Raw genomic sequence first — 12117 nt, 5'->3', positions numbered from 1 at the left:
CATATGTACTTTTATGATATGAATACAGTTTGCTTTAACCAAGTTCCTTTTTTGTTAACAGATTTCTAGGAGAAATTTTATTTTGATCATTTCATAGAAATATGTCCATTTTAGTGTGAGGAAAAAAACATTAGTTTGTCAAATATTTTTCCATAGCTATTTAGCTAACATTTTATCTACATATTCATTGAATTGATGTGATCAATTAAAATCACCTCATAAAGCCATTTAAAATAAATGGGAAATGTCAGAACAAGAAGTTAGCATTTGGTTCCCTGAGAAAATGTCTTTTAACTAATTAGGACAAAATCCTCAGAAATGCTTTTCCTACATATCCTGCACCGGTCTTACCATTCCCAGGCCCCTTGGGAGATTAAGAGAATAAGCAGCCTGTGTCTTCCATACCTCAAAGACCAGATGTGCACAGAGGCCTGGGAGAAGCAAAGACAAACACAGCCCACTACTTTATCCTTCCTCCCAAAAGTCTGCTCACACCCCAGACCTTGAATAAGGGAAAAACATCCCATTGTCTGAGTCAAAAAGACGTCACATCCTTTCATCCTGTCCCTGGAAAGGCAATTTGGAGCAAGTAATCTTGATTCTAGAGAAGAGAGACAGCTCCCAGCTGCACTGCGACATGCTCTTGGTTCCTAGGCAAATTGCCCAGTTTCCTCTGCTCCCAAATTTCCCAACTGCAAAACAGAGATAATTCTTGCCACCTCTATTTTTTAAAAAAATAAATAAGGTAAATGTTTCTTAAACTCTTTGAGAGATTTGACTGAGGAGATATTTGCCTAGAATTATTGCTAGGATCTTTGTTATTTTTTTTTCTTTGCTTTATTTTTATTTTTATTTTTTTGCTTTTGTTGGGTTGTTTTGCTTCTGTCAAATTTTGGCATACTTTTAGAAAATCTAAATTCAGTTAGAACCATCCCTCTAATATTAATAGATCATTTACAATATGCAAAGCACCTGTTCTAGGCACCTGGAGAAGAGAGGAGGCACATCCACCACCTTCAAGGAATTTAGCAGGTTTGCAGTTGAATAGCACAACTGTGGCCAAGGTGACATGTCTGGAATTCCACTCTCCTAGTTCTGGTCCCCTGGAGTAACCACTTAACTTTACCCAGCATTGGTTTCTTATCCAAACCATAATAACTAACATTTCGAGTGCCTACTAGGTGGCAGTGGATGTTCTATGCAGTGTACTTGTGTTAAAGTACTTTCAACTCAGAACAATTGCCTGAGACAGATTACTATTATGGTTTCCATATTCATAGTCTCGTTTTACAGCTAAGGATTCTGAAGCTTAGAAGGGTTGTAAAGCTGTTCCAGGTCATATCATTAGGATCTGGTAAGGCCAAATTACAAATCCAAGCTACTGGCCTCAACTTCTGAAGACCTAACCACTGAACTACACTACCCTCCAGTGGAAACAGTGAAACTTACCTCTGATAGGGTTAGGAGGATTAACTGATACAATGCATAAAAAGCTGCTAGTGCGATGTCTGGCACATAATAAATAAATGCAGCAGTCGGAAAAATCAAACACATCATAAATAATCAGAATGTCATGTCAAAAGCAAGCAACCACTCCCAGTTTATTTCTCAGGAAAATCCCTTCTTATAAACCAAACATTATAACCATGGAGTTATAGGAGGGAGCTGCATGTGAGGAGAGCAGCCTACAAACTGCAACATCTCTGAATCATCTCTACCATAAGGAGCAATGGTTCATGCATATCTAAATTTCCAAAGCTCCCTTGGAGAACTGCTAAAGTAGCTGAAGCACCCCCCTCGATTAAAATTCAGACTGCATTTTCGAGAACAATTTCCAATCGAGCAATGTAAAAATGCATCTGTTGCAATTATTCCCCTCTGTAACTCCTGCTCCCCAACTGCCTTTTGGAAGAAACAACAGCATGAAGTGTCTTTTCACAGTCTGAAAAATCAAAAGCCCCATAAAGCCATCCTGCCTATGAAACCTTCAGAGCTGTTTTTTTTTTTTTTTTTAAGGAAAAATGCATAAAGAGCCAAGTGCTTATATTCTGGCCAAGTTATGAGCCTGTGAGAACAAGAGCTTGAGGAGAGGACTGTTAACTCCATGCATGCCAGCAGAATTAGCTCTTTCCCTTCGGGCTTGCACTGCCTGCAAAGCTCACCCTGCCCTCAGAGTGAGAGGCCAGCCTGCTAGAGAAATCCAGGAATCTGAAACAAAAACGATGACAGTCTGAAATACTCCCTGGTGCCAACCTCCAAATTCTCATCTGTCACTTCAGACCCTGACTAGTTGACAGAGCAGCAGAATTTCAAGTCCAATAGACTTGAATGTGCTTCTGGGCAAAGAAGCACAGCTAACGATGGAAGGGATTTAAAGAGTTTCTCTTGGGTATTTGTCAAACTTTTATTTCCTGGCTGTGCGCAAAGAGGGGATTCAACTTCAATTTTCTATCAACGCTCTGCATCCAGCCACCTATCTGAAGGTAAATTTTATAATTTATTGTCTATTTGCATTTGTTAAGCTGATTTACATGAATCTGATAACGCTGTTTAATAGTTTTGCCTAAATAATATGAAGTTATTTATTTTTTTAAAAAAAAAGGCTTTTTACCTAATTTACAGAAAAGCTACTGAACAGAGAATTTTGCCATTTGTTATTCATGTTTCCTTTTTTCCTACAAGATTAAGTAGCAAGTACTAATGAATTATAGTTTTAGTAAAGACCAAGAAGAGAAACAAAACTATTGTTAGCTGGAGTAGCATTCAGATCTTGATGAAGTCTGAATCCTGAAATGTGTTTTGTAGAAATACTTCACTAAAATGTGAGATCAACCATAGGGGAAGTTAATTAAATAGTTTTTTTAAGGTGTATGTCTTCGATATTTAAATCATCTAGTCATTCAATCACTAGAATGACTCCATAGCTCCGGTCTGTATCTAACAGCAATGTAGAATTGGAACATTTTGCTGAGGTAAGAAAATCCCTCTCATACTTTATTTTTCTTTGTTATTTTTAAGTTATTTTAGGTTATATCTTTCCTCATTTCCTTTTATAGGTTTATAACTGTTTCTTGTCCCCTTTTATCATTTGTTAAGATGCACACACAGGGACATGAAATTTCTCTGATTCCTGATGAAGTCTTATTTAGAAAAGCAAAAAGGGGGAAAGAGAATTTAAAAGCTAAAGGCATACAACAGTTCTTATAAAGTTTTATCATTTCTAGTTCTGTCTTTTAAAATATAGCAATATTGCAAGGAGGGCTTATTCATTCCTCCAGGCATTAAAGGTTACCCTGCAGGAGAAAACTCTGCTTTCAACTGCAGATCAATACTGCTGAAACTGTACACCGAGGGTACTGCAGAAGGAGTATCTCGTTTGCACTGCCTTTCATCTGCAGAGGTTAAATATGTCACCTTGGCAATGTATCTGCACTCTCCTCTGGTCTGGGGCCTAAGCACACTGAATAGAAATGTTCACTCAGTCCAACTCAGCAAAATCTTTTTTTTTTTAATTCTCCCCCTTTTCTCATATATAACAGCTTTTTTTGTTCACATCTCACTCAGTTAAACATTTGTGGTTATGACTATTGTTAACTATGACATTTTTTTTTAAAAGGAACACTTCCTGGGAAAGATTTATGTTTATATTTCAGATCATCCCACAAGATCTAGCAAAGTAGAGCAATCTATCTCATCTGCTTATTATTCAATTAACTAATGCTGCTTTCCATAGTTTGGAAAAGATTATATGCATGTCATTCATGAACCTTGCCTTTTTCTTTTAGAGAATTTTTGTACAGCCATTGAGCAATTAGAATACTTGAGGATTTTTTCTTCCTGGTCCTTTGGGATTTAATCCCAATTTCTTCTCATGGCTCAGTTTCATGTATCAACTAAGTAAAAGTAATAAACAGTGATGACAGAAATAAAATGCATAAGTGATATATCTGAACAACTCCAAAACATTATTCATTTCATTTCCTCTTGAGTGTTATTTTTACTCAGTTGACTTGTAGCAGTATGTGGACATTGCTATTTTAGTTAAATACAATATCCAGAACATGTTGGGAACATTTTCCATCAAAAATATAAACAATTTGTTAAAAGACCTGAGGTGCACTTTATTTTCATATATCACTCTGAAACGATCTTCAATGGAGGAAAATGGAACCCCATAAATCCGGGAGAACTTCCTTGATGGATCTGGCTTTCTGAAAGACGCCCAGCCAGGCCAGAGTCTTGTTTTTATAGGTCTCACAGGGCATCTTCTGCCAAAAGCTGAGCTCACAATGATGGTCCCAACTATCATTGGCCTGGTTTTTGTCTTGGGCATCAACACATGGACACAACTCCAGAAAACAGAGGGTGTGGTCTTGACCAATTGTTCCAAAGGTAGGGGGCTGGTCTAATAAAGCAAATAAGACTGTGGAATCTTATTTATACATGACTATAGAGGTCTATTTTATTTAAGACCATATAGATTTTATTTATATTCAGACTTTACCACTAAATAGCTCTGTGACTTTAAGCAAATGACTTAAAATCTTTGGGACTCAGTATCTTAAATGAGTAGCAACCTTAGACATTTGTTATATGACAATTAAGAGAAGAAGGTAGTGTGCCTGGTACATAGGAACTAATCAATCAAAGCTAACACAAAAGTACTGGCCTAGCTATGTGTCTGTGTCAAAACTTTAGGAAGGGAGCTTTCTCTAGCTTTCCCTTAGGGCTTATTCCTTGGACTTGTATATGTTGCTCCATAAGAATACGTTGATGCCAGGTCTGTGCCTCTGAATCAGCACAGCCCAGTGGACAGAGCATGGCCTTGAGTCTTATTGACCTGGGAATCCTCACTCTGCCTCTCACAAGCTGTGTGAGCTTAGGCAGTCCCTTCACACCTCCAGAACTCAGTTTACCTGCCTGTTAAGCAAAGTGATAATAATAATGTCCATGGAGGAGGTCATTGTAAGAGTCAAATGAGATATTTCTTTAACACAAAGTACAGTATCTAGCAGAATACTTGACACACGGAAAATTTTTACCTATTATTCATAAGAAATCTCATATACCAGTGAGATACATGTTATACACTTGAAATGACAGTTTCAAGAGTAAAACTAGAGATCAAGAAGGAAATATTCTGTGAGTTGTCCTTTTTTTAATCCAAAGAAATGTAAAAGTAAATTTGGGGCTACCGGATTCCCCCGGGGGGCTCTAACATGAGATGTTTGTTACTGTGGGTCTCCATTACTTCATCAATTAGCAGCTTCTTAACATCCAAGTCACCAGGGAGTGTTTTCTGCCGCAACTACCATGAGGCAGAGAGAAGACCTGCTGCTCTGCAGTCAGTCCTGCTTTATTGGCCCACTTGGACAAGGGAGAAGTCCCCCAACTTTTCTCCTTTCACAGCTTTTCTGGAGACAAGAATAGGGGTTTTGACTTACTCTAGAGGGTATTTTTTCCTCTCTCACTGAAATTCAAAAGAAAGGGATTTTTTTTATTTTGTTTCTTGTTTTTTTTGTTAACCTCCCCCCTATGTTCCTAGCATTGAGATGTCAGCTGCTTTTTCTGGCTCTGTGAAGCAGGAGCAGCCTGTCGTCATAGCGATGAAAGAGCATAAAGAGACTCCCCGAGTCATGACCGGCTCTGTGAAATAGCTCAGTCGGCTTCAAAATCCTTCTTTAGAAATGAAGTCTCCAGTCCTGGCTTGTTCCTTTCCTATTAGGCAACCAACTTATGTATACCAGTAGCAGTAGCTAAGTGTTTCCTTTAAAGATTCAGTGAATAGGTATTTAGAAAATGAACAAGAAAGCAACTAAAACCAAGGCCAGCCTACTATGGGGTGCAAGGAAAAAAACAACTGGGAAGGCAAAGAAGGAGAAATAGAAATGGCCTCACTTAATAATACATACTGCACACCACAATCAGTCCACTTTCCAAGTTCCCACTGCCTCTTCTCATCGCCCTTGCTATTCAGGGGAATGCTTGGACAGCCTCTGCTCAAATCCTGGCACTCACCCTCTCTAGTTATTTTTAATCTTATCCCCTCTGGGCCTCTGTCTTCTCATCTGTAAAATAGAGATAATAACAGTCATAAAATTGTCATGGGAGTTGAATGAGCTAGTGTGCATATGAAACTTATGACAGTATCTAACCCATGGTAAAGGCTGGTCACTAAGCCCAAGAGCCTCAATTTCCCCTCCTTGTTATATGGGGATAACAGCTAATTCATAAAATCATTGTAGGATTAACTGAAATGATGGATGTGAATGCTCAGTAAGTAGTAGTTGTTACAGTTCTTTTCACGGTTGGGTCTAACTCTGATAGTTCTTTTACAACTTGGAATTTCCCAGTGAACACATTGTTATATTGGCCTTGAAATATCATCACATAAATGTGAAGCATTGACTTCTAAAGAGAAAAAAAAAGAAGTAATTATGAATTTTCTACTCTATTAAAAAGTAAAGAATATTCTTCTCATCTTGATTAACACCAAAGCAAGAGGTATTAAAGCATCATTCATGAGAATGCTTTGTATTAAAGTTGTTTGGTTTTTTTGTTTTTGTTTTTTTGTTTTGTTTTTATTTTTGAGTCTCAAGTGTTTTCTAGGTCATGCAACTGTGTAAATAATATTTTTTATCTGGTGTCTCAAACAACAAACATACCCAGTGTTTACCCAGTATTTCACATGCTGTGAAATGCCAGATGCACAGGGAACCAAGCCAGAGAGGGCTGTGTCCTTGAGGAGCTTACAATGTCCTTAGGGAAAGGATCATTAATCAAATCATCACATTAAGGAAAATTACATATGCCCAATGTAAGATGACCTTGAATCCAAGGCCATCTTCAGTTTTCTAGTGAAAAATTTTGTCCAACCTGAATGTTCAAATGGATAATGTATTATAATGTATAGTTAGAATACTTGATCTATTTTTACACATACATATTTAAAATCTTATTTCATCTCAAATGTTTTTATACTTTAAAAAGTGTCTCACACATCCTGAGACAATTTTGTGAAAACTTTTCATACACATCCACATTTACATCAGTGTCATCAGTATGCACCAGATCCACTCTGTAATTATCTAACACTAAGCACATCATCAATCTTGGTGCAGGTTGTTTATAACACACATTTTAAAAACCTGCTGATGCTGCAGATGTAATCCCCAGGCATAAGTCCTCGTTCTGTGGTGATGCTCTCCACATTTTAATTACTTACCATATTGCTTTTTCCACTACTCTTTAAAAGGCTTATGTAAAACCACTTGAATCTATAAGTGTGGTTTTTTGAAAGTGTGTAATTTCAACACTCACAGTAATTAAGTCATGCCTCAAGAATAGTGACTGAGTCTTCTTCAAATATCTTTTAGCTCCTTTATCATCCATTCTGCCAAGGTGACCTTCCTAAGAACAAAACAAGCATTGCTTGAGACTATTTTAGACTGATTCCTGATTCAAAAGCCCCAACAGGCAGGAGCTATGTCTGTCCTTAGCTGAGACCCACGTGGTGGTAGGTTCATTTAGGAAGAATGGTGGGCAGATGAATGTCAGAGATCCAGAAAAGCTTATCATTGAGTCAGGGCATGTCATATACATTCCCAGAGCAGGGACAGCTTGATGTCAGGTGGTGATTCAGCAGAGAACTCAAAATAGAAGAGCTTTGTTTTCATCCTTAAGAAGACTTGAATGCCAAGCCATTGAGCTCTCCCCAGAGACTCATTAATACTTTAAAAGCACCCAAAGTATCAGTGTTAACTCTGGATCAGGTAACAGCATGTATTTAGTAGCCAAAATATGACTAAGGGATTTAGTCTCTGATAACAAAGCCTTTGACTCTCATATAAAGACAAGGTGAAGGAGCATGTTCTGTCTGAGTCTGATTATGAAGTACCCATAATAATCATTTTGTTTGCTACCTTTCCCAGAAAGGAAATTTTTCCATAGTTATAATAACTACTAAAAATAGTAGCCTACAGGCTTCCTCTGATATAAACGAATTCAACAGAGGATACCTGACCTTATTTGGATGTGTGGATGTACATCCTACAGGAAATGAAGAAGAAAAAGAAAATAGCAGGGAGAAGAGTCAAAGCAAATGTCTCCTTTCTCTAGGATACATGATATGTCTTTCTTAGGTCATTTGACTTTAGAAGAAATGAGAAAAATATACTAAGCCATAATAATCTGCCTTGAAAACCAAAAACACTGAAGCAGGTCCCCATATTCTAGAAGGGAAGGAAGACATTAGAGTTTTGCTGAGGCTGCCAGTAAAGGAGTCAGCAACTGGAAATCAAGGCAACAAGAGAAAAATTCAGCTAGAAAGATCTGATGCAAGGTCAGGGGTTGTGGCTCAAAGGTAGAGTGCTTGCCTAGCACGTGTGAGGCACTGGGTTCGATCCTCAGCACCACATAAAAATAAAATAAAGATATTGTGTCCACCTATAACTAAAATAAATAAACATTAAAGAAAGAAAGAGAAAGAAAGAAAGAAAGAAAGAAAGAAAGAAAGAAAGAAAGAAAGAAAGAAAGAAAGAAAGAAAGAAAGAATCTGATGCAAAACTACCAGCACTAAAATTGCCAAAGAACCATTGATGTGGCCAATAGAAAGGAGCAATTCTTTCAGAGGTGTGGTTGACTGTTCCAACCCCAGCTCAGTGTTCTCCCAGCTTGTTAATTCTCAGGAGAAAAAGAATAAGAGAGAGAAAACAAGAGAAGGGGGACAATGAGGCAAGCTGCCCAGTGAAGACATGTTTATGCTCAGTAAGTTTAAATGACAGGGCAATACACAGAACTTCAAAAATAAGATGTATATCTTTATATTTAAATGTATGTTCCAATTAATGTTCAAAAACTAAGAAACTGAAAAGAAATTGGAAAAAAAAATTGCTCTCACCTAATCTTACTCTAGTTTAAATTTCTGGAAAAATACTACAAACCTGAAGTGAATCCAATTATAAGAAAGAGCACAATATTAATCACAGGACCCCAAATAGATTCTGGTTGTTTGTGTAAATTCACTACCCTATCTAGGTGGAGAATGATGTTTTAGGGTATGCCAGACTTTGGACATCCTTTTCTTCTCCAGAACATACAAATTTCAGGACAAAGAGAGATTAGTCGGAGGGTTTCATTTGGAGGAATGTCCTATGTTTCCTACCTAACACATTTCCCAAGCAATTACACACAGACTCTTCCAGCTTCCACCTGAAGGACCAAGCACTTGGTCTTAGCGGCCAAAGTGGGAATTTCTTTATCAGAGATTGGGAGTAGCTGCTATGTACATGGCCTACTCCACTGAGCCTTTCAGGCCAGAGTCTGCAGGCTGGGCTGAGCTACATTTCCAGCTAGTTGAAAGGATATTCAGGCCCTTTTCCTTGTTTTTCCAGGGAAACAGGCTGGTGGAGCTGCTGAGAAATCTAATTACTACTTCCTTTCATGGTGAAATCTAATTACAACCTCTCCTGTGGTGAAAGCCAATCCTTTTAATACAAAGAGAAGCTAAATAAAAGGGCTTCCAGCAGGGGATATGCCTGTTCTGCCTTCTTTCTTAGGAGACTATGCAGAAAGGTGACAGTGACCTTGGTTTACCTTGCTTAAGAACAATGGTTCTAAATCTACCCCATGCTCCCATAAAAAGGAAAACTATTTTTATATCTGATGCGAAAAGTTTGGGGGTTTTCTAGTGATCCATTAGTGGGCAAAGTAAATCTTGAACCAGCATCTACTCCCTCCACACACATATCTCCTGTTCAATAAGATGACTTTTCTTATCGAACGTGGAATGTCACGATAAATATGAAAAAAGAAAAAGAAGGGAGCTAAAAAGAAAGAAGGGCAACATTCTCCTATACTCTTTCTGATACCCTTAATGCTGTATGCTGCCCTTTTAGCCAAATTTGTCACTTGAGATTAGTGAGAAGTAACAGTGCAAATTGGGGAAGGGTCACCCCTAAATTCCTAAAACCTGAGGTAAACAGGTACATTCTCAATTTATTTATTAATTTATGAAAATACATATTATATATGTACCTACCACAAATCTATAATTTCTGAAATAATAAAATTACTAATTACTTCCCAAGGTCCCATACCTACCCTGGTGTCAACATGCTGGAGACTCCATGAAAAGAGAAAAGGAAAGTATTAATAAAGTAAAAAATGTTCATTTCCAACACAATATTTTCTAGGTCTAGTTGCTCATGTTTCTTTCTAAAGTTCCTCATTCCACAGCATTTTCAAATTTTGTGATGATATCAGCAAAATCATGTTTTGGGGGGCTTATCACACTTGAATGTCCTGTAGCTTCTAATTGTCTTCAAAGATGAAGACTGCTACACTTCATTTAAAAAAATGAAATTAGTGGCTAGGATTGTTGCTCAGTGGTAGAGCATGTGCTCAGCATGCATGGTGCCCTGGGGACCGAGTAAATAAATAAAGAAAGAATTAATAGAAATTTTAAAAACCAAGTGCAATAGTTAAGATGGCTCTACAATGACTTAAAACAGAGCACTTTGACAGTAGGGAGGCAGCTTCATTGGCAGCAGATATTCAAATGAAACCTAAGTTTTAAATCAGACAAGAACCCAATGAGAAAGTGATGGATTGGGTCAGGAAACTCAAATTTAGGAACTTGAGAAGAGTTTAATTAAGTAGTTATTTTCCAAAAGTATGGACAGATTAAGCAGAGGCCACAGGGATCCTAGGAATAGATGAGGGAACACTTTCTAAACCTGTGGTGAGTCACCCATGAGAGGCTATGACTAGATATTCACCGGGATCATCTCCTCCCAGGGTGGGACAAGAAGAAAGAATAGCCTTGGACCAGCTGTCTTTCCCTTGCCTGAAGGAGCTTCCTAGAGCTTTCCCTCTGAAGGCATAAATAAGCCACAGCTTTTTACCCTATTTTCAAAGAACTTCTCCAACTGCAGACCCAAAATCAGTTAGGATTTATCATATCTACTTCTTTCAGGAAGGTGGGCAAAGAATAATGTTGCCCCACTGGGCAAGCAGTCGTTTCCCTTATTAAATGCCCTGGGCCCAACCAAGGAACATGAGGAGCTTCCTCCACAGGCTGCATCCTGAAGGGCCTTCAGCTTGCAGTGAGTGCTTCAGTCGTGGTTCACATCAGAACTACAAACTCCTCAAAGCACACCATTATTCCCCAGAAGGTCCAAATACCATGAGAATGAGGCTACTGGGAACGGTTCTTAGGTATTATTTGCTGTTTTTCTTAATCCTGGAAGAGATTTCTCCCAGTGAATAATTCTTGGTCAATTCACAGAGCTGAAAGCACTTGAAATTCCTCTCCCAAGTAGCAGAATTTAACAACTGACTTACTTATTAACAAAAGAGAGACAATTTCCACTGAATCCAAAGAGGTTTTATATTACACTGGTGGAGTTTAACTAATGAAGGAAATTCAAATAAATCAGGCAAAAGAGAAAGCCAACAATCAGACATTCAGAGGAAAGAAATTCCAAGGAGGTAGAAAATAAAATAAAGTAAAGGGTAGAAAGTACAGCTAAAGGCAGAAAAAGAATAGGGTTAATCTATTTGATCATTTGGGGGCATAGGCTTTAAAAAAGAGTTGTCACACTATTAATACTATGAAGCAAATGATTTAGACATTATTAAATCCTACGACATTACATGAAGACTGAAGTATGGCCTTCAGGTGTGCCATACTCAGGAGTGGCACAGGGTTTGTGAAACCAGGAGTTCATACAATGTGTGGGATCTTATTTTTAAAAAAATAGAAGACTCAAAATCATGTATAGAACTTGGTGTAGAGCCTTTTGTAAAGATCCTAAAACTCAAACTTCTTAGTTTTATGGTACATCCACTCTATATGCAAATATCTATACCCCAAAGAATACACAAAACATAGTGTGGGATATAAATTAATATAAATGTGAGGAAACACTGCAATCACAGAGAAAGAGGAAATAGAAGGATAGCAAAGAAAAATAAATATGGCCAAAATAATTCCCCCCAGTACACTATGAAGCAGGGAGGGACAGAGGCTTCTGAAGACAAATGTGGAGAAAACAAAAAACAGCCTCATGGATCCATGCCTCATGGAGTTCTAGAATGAGACACAGTGAGATTAGT

At 37.9% G+C, this 12117-nt stretch overlaps 2 protein-coding genes across 2 annotated transcripts in view; one reads left to right on the top strand and one right to left on the bottom strand.

Moving 5' to 3' along the window:
* Nudt9 (nudix hydrolase 9) overlaps positions 1 to 12117 on the bottom strand; it is a 108663-nt gene that overhangs the window by 25370 nt on the left and 71176 nt on the right. The gene's annotated exons all lie outside the window — the stretch shown is intronic.
* Sparcl1 (SPARC like 1) overlaps positions 2062 to 12117 on the top strand; it is a 39720-nt gene continuing 29664 nt past the window's right edge. The window contains exon 1 of the mRNA XM_026379633.2: positions 2062 to 2483. The gene's annotated coding sequence lies outside the window, so the exon portion shown is untranslated. The remainder of the gene's footprint in view (positions 2484 to 12117) is intronic.

The sequence above is a fragment of the Urocitellus parryii genome, chromosome 10 (assembly GCF_045843805.1).
Source record: "Urocitellus parryii isolate mUroPar1 chromosome 10, mUroPar1.hap1, whole genome shotgun sequence".
Classification (NCBI taxonomy): Eukaryota; Metazoa; Chordata; class Mammalia; order Rodentia; family Sciuridae; genus Urocitellus; species Urocitellus parryii.
Note: the sequence above shows the minus strand (reverse complement) of the source record. Positions and strands in the feature narration are given on the sequence as shown.